This window comes from Gobio gobio (genome assembly GCF_949357685.1).
Source record: "Gobio gobio genome assembly, chromosome: 13".
NCBI classification, from domain to species: domain Eukaryota; kingdom Metazoa; phylum Chordata; class Actinopteri; order Cypriniformes; family Gobionidae; genus Gobio; species Gobio gobio.
This window is the reverse complement of record NC_137106.1, coordinates 44,691,819-44,699,148: the sequence shown is the minus strand read 5'-3', so window position 1 is coordinate 44,699,148 and position 7,330 is coordinate 44,691,819.

Genomic DNA, 7,330 nt, shown 5'->3' with positions numbered 1-7,330 from the left:
TGTCACAGAGCATCTTTCACCTCTGCTGGCGAAGCTGAAGGAATGCGGCCTCAGATTCGAGCCACCTGTCATGTGAAATACCAGAGCCACACTCCCCCATTGACATTTCAACATGACATTTGAGATCCACTCCATCTCACTGAGGGAGACCGTGAAATACACCTTCCTTTTGCATTGCCCTATTATGTGCAAAAGAACATTTACAGGGGGAAATAATTGGCCATTGTGTTGATCACATTAACTGGGTAACCTTTAAAATGTGATTGGAGCTTCGGCTTGCATTTTGTTTGCTTCATGACTAAAGAAAAAAAAAACATCTTAATTTTAACAGTAAAAGACTGTACAGTAAAAACCTGCTAACTGGTTAACAGTATAAATACGGCGAAAAACTGCAATCAACCAAATGGGACATTTCATGTAATTTTACAGTAAAATACTGCTAATATACAGTTTTTGGAAGTAAATACCCAGAATTCCCAGTGAAACACTTTACATTTGATGGTTTTTCATTGAAATTTTGAACTGTTTCTTCTTAGTTTTTTATTTTATTTTTATTTGGGTTTTATATTACATCGTATGCTGTTAAATGAATGTTTATTGCATTTAGTGTCGTGTTTTATCATGATTGTGTTTTGTATTTGTGTGTGACTGTGTGCTCCTTTAAATTATAATTTTTTTCCCCCCTGCAAATTATTGTAAATTAAATTGTATAGCTTACAATGTGTTACTGTGATATTACCAATGCACTGAATTAAAAGTTAGTTAACTCATTTAACTCAAGCAATTGCCTTGAGTTCAAGGTGCACTATGTCAATTTTTGAGTAAAATATCCAAAAACCACTAGGCCAGTGTTATATATTTTGTTCAGTTGAGTACTTGCAATATCCCAAATGTTTCCAACTATTTGTAAATCGTGAGAAATTGCTATTTTAACCGAGGAACCGGGACGTGTGAGGGAGTCGCCTGTCGATTGCGTCATATCTGCGTTACCTGCAGTTTCCGTCTTTATTCTGCAGAAACGCTTTACTCTCACTGCAGTGTGAACAAGTCTCATAGCAGCCACCGAGCGAACGCACAGAGTAACGTCAAAACTTCATTTTCAACACACTCAGATGTATCTAATATGATAAGCAGAGCTGCGTTACCTCATACTCATGACCGGAAAAGCGGAAGTGGCACTGGTGACTGTGTCATAATAAAAGTCCCGCCGCTCTTCTCATTAACAATCGCTCCTGCGGCCTTGCTCAGCTCCACAGCACTTGGTCCTGCTCTGCTTCATACTACAGTAACGTTAATAATCACATCCATGAACATGATTTCTGCCCGAGTCTTTTCCACCGGCTGTGAGCTGAAGACCACATGTCCCAAGCAGGGCTCTGAACCGGTTCAAGGAACGAAAACGAAAACCGGAAACGAACAAAATTTTAAGAGGAACAGAAACGAAAACGAAATCAAAATCAATTTGAATCGTTCTGAACAGAAACGTTAATTTGAAATGACCATTAACCGGTTAATAACGTTATTTTATCGTTCTTTTAATATTTTTATTTGGCAGTGACCAATCATGTAATGAGTAGTACAGCATGTGACGTTGACGGATCAAGCTTGAGTGAAATGCCCGCGCACCATCATCTATGAATCTACCGGTAACGCAAGTCAGTGTAGCGCGCGCATTTTCATGCCTCAAGTACATTTCTTTCCCCGCTGAGGTCTACAATGAATGTGCAGGTATTGGAGGACATTCTTTTCGAACGTTTACATAAGCAGTACGGACTTTAAGCTCAAATAGACTGATTTAGGCTAGTTTATGGATTCCGTTTAAGCCTATCCAAGTAGGCTACTAGCATCTATCAAACATTTTTCCTATAGTCTTTCAGATTGCCAATACAGCTCATGTTTTCTATATAGATGGTTGATGCTTCATATTAAATGGTATGTTATATTGCATTAAATGATCAAGCTTTATTAGCTGACTGAATTTGATTATGTGATGCAAGGATGTGTTGCGCAGTGTTTGCTTTGAAATTAGCAGTTGACGGTGCATTAAAAGAGCAATGGTTATCCAGTTTATTTATTCTTTATTCATGCAATTTTTAAAACAAGTCGTGTTGAAAAAAAGTTATGTACAATGAATGTTATCATCACTCTTCTGAAAATAATTCGGTATAAGAGGCCACTTTCGATTGTCTAACGCTCCATTAAAACAGGTCCGATATGCTTTGTAATTAATGCTTGTATTTCTGTTGTGGTTTTAAAAATGTTATGAATTAAATATTCAAGTTTAATTACCATGCGTTATATTATTATTGAGTGAAAATAAGTCTATTTATACATATTTGTTTAAAGTATAGGCTAAATTAAAATAACGTTATTAACCGGTATTTTTTCTTATCAAACCGTTTTCGGAACAGTAATGTTTAATGAGGAACGCAAAAACGGAAACGCTATAATATCGATTCTGCTCGGAGTGAACCGATTGATATTTTTTTCCGTTTTTAAGCCCTGGTCCCAAGATTCTGTGCTCAAACGTGGCGTCATCAAACTACGCCTTTGTGTTGAACAGGCGACCCCAGTGGACGGAAAAGTTACAGAGTGCACCTTTAAATTGCCTTAAAACTAATATTTATACTATGTTAATATTATAATGTAAGCATATTAGTACTGTAAACTTATTTTATTTGATAAAATAGCACTTCAGTTCAACATTTACTCATTATCAGTTCACATAATTTTTTCTATTAAGTACAATTAAATTGAACTAATATTTGAGGAAAATGAACTTGTTTCGTTTAGTAAAATCAGCTGTGGTTTTACAGTACATTGCTGTATTTTCTTGAGTTTACAGTAAACTACTGGCAACCAGAACCAGCGTTGCCATATATTTAATGTTAATTTATCATTTTTTTACAGTTACTTGTGTATGATGAACTTTGATTCGTTATGTGGCTTTCTCTACCACCTGTGTTTTTGGCGGTTGTCATATTTTAAAGGTACAAAACAGATTTTAGCACTTCAGTAGTTTGAAATATTAACATGTGATATAAGTTTTTGGTAACACTTTACAATAAGGTTCATTAGTTAACATTAGTTAACTATATTAGTTCACATGAACTAATAATGACCTATATTTATTTATCTTTGTTAATGTTAATTTCAACATTTACTAATGCATTATTAAAATCTTGTTAACATTAGTTAATGTACTGTGAACTAACATGAACAAATCATGAACAGCTGTAATTTTATGAACTAACATTAACAAAGATTAACTAATGCTGAACAGAGGTGTTGTTCATGGTTCATGTTAACTAAATCATTAACTACTGTTAACTAATACAACCGTATTGTAAGGTGTTACCAAGTTTTTTAACTGCAAAACTAATGAAAAATGAATTTTTTTACAGTAAACCTCTGGGAACCAAAGCTGTTTTTTTATTTTTGAAGTGTTTTTGTGTGTGTGTGTGTGTGTGTGTGTGCGCGTGCGTGTGTGTGTGTTGAAAGCATTTGTCTTTAGTTACTCTCTTGGAAAGAAGCAACTGCCCAGTTATGCTGGAAAACATTTTGTAAAGCAGATGCTAAAAGTGTAACTTTAAAAAAATTGCACTTTACACTTTGTTTTGCCAATTTATAAGGAGATATGATATATGAACGGCTATAAGCAATGGTTAGTTGTCACACCATAGACCCATTGAGGCAGAGATTGGGGGTGGGCTCCGCTGACCTTTCAACCTTTTGACCGGTAAGCCACTATCATGCTAAGTAACTACACAACCACCCAGAACAGCCATCATAGCGGCATGCAATCCCCACACACATATTTTCAAGAATATCAAAAATCAACTTTATTCTGTCATTTAAGTTTTGCAAAAAGTAAAATTGCATTTTAGTTTCTAGTTTGTTCTGTCCTTGTTCGTTATTCACAATTCTTCATCATAAAGTGATTTTGAAACTCACAATAAGATAAAATATAACATAATTCAAAAAAGATTATGAACTGCAACAAACAACATCCGCCAAATGACAGTGGGTTTTCGATTTGATTATCTAATCACATTCCTTGTAATCTCCATCAGTCCTCTCAGACCCTTCCAAACCGGCTCATCATGGATGATCATGTGATTGACGGTGGGACGGCAGCAGAAATCAGAGAATGAGAATCGAGAGCACCGCATAGAGAATGCTGGTGATTAATGATCCCATCATGTGTTGGAGAATTGATTTCTACACAATTAGCATATCGCAGATTGTCTCAGATCACAGCCTGTTCAGCCCTCAAGAGTCATAGTACTGTGGTCATAGAGAACTCAGTCATGTGAGAGCAGAAACATGATCTGGGGCCGGTTGCATAAACCGTTAAGACTAGTCTTAGAAGTTAGACATCAATTTTTTTCTTTAAAACTGTTCATAACTTTTTTAAATCAGTTACATAAAAACACAGACTGGCCTAATTTGATACGAAAAGTAAGACTGAATGCCCCTTGAGTAACTGCTAGTGGCTCATACTAGACCTTAAGACACTCTCCTAACATAATGGCTTAGTTTATGCAACTGGCCCCTGAACTGGACAGACAGATAGATGATAGATAGAGTGCAGAATAGATGGGCTTTCCACAAGGTTTAGGAGTGTATTTATGGGAATTTTTTACCATTCTTCTAGAAGCGGATTTGTGATGCCCAACCCCTGAAAAACACCCCCCCCCCCCACACACACACACACCATAATCCCCCCTCCACCAAACTTTACACTTGGCACAATTCAGTCAGGCAAGTACCGGTCTCCTGGCAACCGCCAAACCCAGATTCGTCCATCGGATTGCCAGACAGAGAAGCGTGATTCGTCTATTCGTGATTGTCCAGTGTCGGCGTGCTTTACACCACTGCATCTGACGCTTTGCATTGCACTTGGTGATGTAAGGCTTGGATGAGCTGCTCGGCCATGGAAACCCATTCCATGAAGCTCTACACACTGTTCTTGAGTTAATCTGAAGGTCACATGAAGTTTGGCGGTCTGCAGCTCTTGACATTTCTGTAGAAAGTTTGCGACTTCTGTGCATTGTGCGCCTCAGCATGTGCTGACCCCGCTCTGTGATTTTAAGTGGCCTAACACTTCGTGGCTGAGTTGCTGTTGTTCCCAATTGCTTCCACTTTGTTACAATACCAGTTAGACGGATGGAATATTTAGTAGTGAGGTAATTTCAGGAATGGACTTATTGCACAGGTGGCAACCTATCACGATACCACACTTGAGTTCACTGAGCTCCTGAGAGCGACCCATTCTTTCACTAATGTTTGTAGAAGCGTCTGCATGCCTAGGTGCTTGATTTTACACCCCTGTGGCCATGGAAGTGTGGAAGTTTCCATGTTTTCACTGTTATATAGGATTTATATGTTTACACTCTTTTTGATCTTCTAAAATTGTACAGAATCTCTAGATCCAAAAACAAGGGGAAAAGAAGATGGCTATGCCCAAAAAACGCCCCCTATACCCTCATTCCTATTCCCTACATTACTCCACAAATATTGTCTACTTGAAGGAGTGAATGCAAACGAGTGAGTGAATTCGGACACTGAGTGTGAAGGGCTGCCGCTTTTGTATTGTTTGTGCTGTTTAACAACACTTTGAAACTTAGGAAAATTCGGAAAAACTCGTTATTGTGGTGCATTGTGGGATTAAATGAGTGCACTCAATAACGTCCACTATGGTTTCGGACACCATTACAAATGGCTGTCCCCTCAAAGAGTGCCCTATTTAAGGGTATAGGGGGCGATTTCGGACACTTCAGCTTTTTCTTTGAAATGGGTTGAATGAAAAAAATCAGGAAATGTTGTTTGTTTAAAATCGGAGGCTCTGTTCTTTCTTTTGATTTTGGTCTATAAAAAACGACGTTGTATTTGAATAGCCCTGATTCCATCTTGACTCATTTGTTTTATTGAGATGGAAATGAGCTTGAATTCAAGTAGGCTACTCTGCGGATATCGTGCAAATGTTGCATCTGACAATCCTTTTACCGGTCATCATCCACACGGCGGCCTATGGTGTCGAGCGACCTGCGCTGAGCGAGGGTCAAACTCTGTATCGTGTCTAGTTTAAGCGAGATGTAAAGGCATTGCCTTAAGCCAAGCGTCAGATCTCATTTGCAGGGTCTTATTATGCAAACCACTCCCTGACGCCCACAGTCTAATTAGGCCTAAATTAATTTGAGTCCAATCTTTTATGTCTCTGGCCCAGGCTGTACCACTTCCCTCCATTTGCAGAATCATATTAATGTTCGTGTGGGAGCACTACTCCTGCAGATGAAAAGACTGATACAATTAATTAAGTCCTGCCTCTGTTCTTGCCTCCTCTCGGCAGAGAAACGATAAGTGCAATGAGCTGCCTCTTATTAACCCCATTATATGGGCTAATAAGGAAGATCATATACAAATCAAGGATGATGCACAATTATACGGGAATGCAAATTATGGCGGCTAACGAGCTGTGTGTCAATGTTGGAAATGCTTTGTTTGGGAAATGCGCCGTTCGGCATTCTTAACACGGGCTCGTTTATTTCTGTGCCTGTACAACATGTTCCTGGAACAACATTTCAACCGACCAATCAGATTTCAGTGACAAGTTATATCAAGTTTTGGCTTACATCCAGGGCTATGTGCTTCAACATCAGTGTTATCCGTTGTCATTTGCCTCTGGTTTTAGGGAGAGGTAGGAATAGGACTACATTTACAGACAGTTATGTTGATCCAGGAACATGTATTGACAAAGGACAGGCATAAGCTCTTCTCACATTATCTTTATTTAGTGTCAAATGGGAGGGAATAGTGTAAAGAGAAGGGCTTTCAGAACCATGGACAGCAGCCATCGAGTCACAGTGGAGCTCTCCAATGATTTAGCTTCAGAACAAGTTTCATTCATGGTTTCATTGGTAATATCATATTTCTACACCAACACAAACGTGTGCACGATTTGTCATAGCATATTAACATGCTTCGCATATCATTGTGACTGAAGATCTGATGTGTCTTCACATAAGCCAGAAACAGACTGTTTTGCTTTCCAGATTTAAAGAAGATTTAAGATTTACTGACAACAAAATGCTCAAGTAGCGTTTTGATAGGTTGGTGCAATAGCATGTGTCAATCTGTAGGTGGAGCAAATGCAAATGACCCTAAAATAAACAAGACCACTAACCCATTAAACATTTAGATTTGTTTATTTATTTGTTTAAGGAATTAATATCCATTGTATGTCCTTTTTAAAGTATACAACACAAACACAACGCGCACACAGATGGAGTAAAGCCTTTTGCATTTGAACTCCTGAGCTTGTAAACAA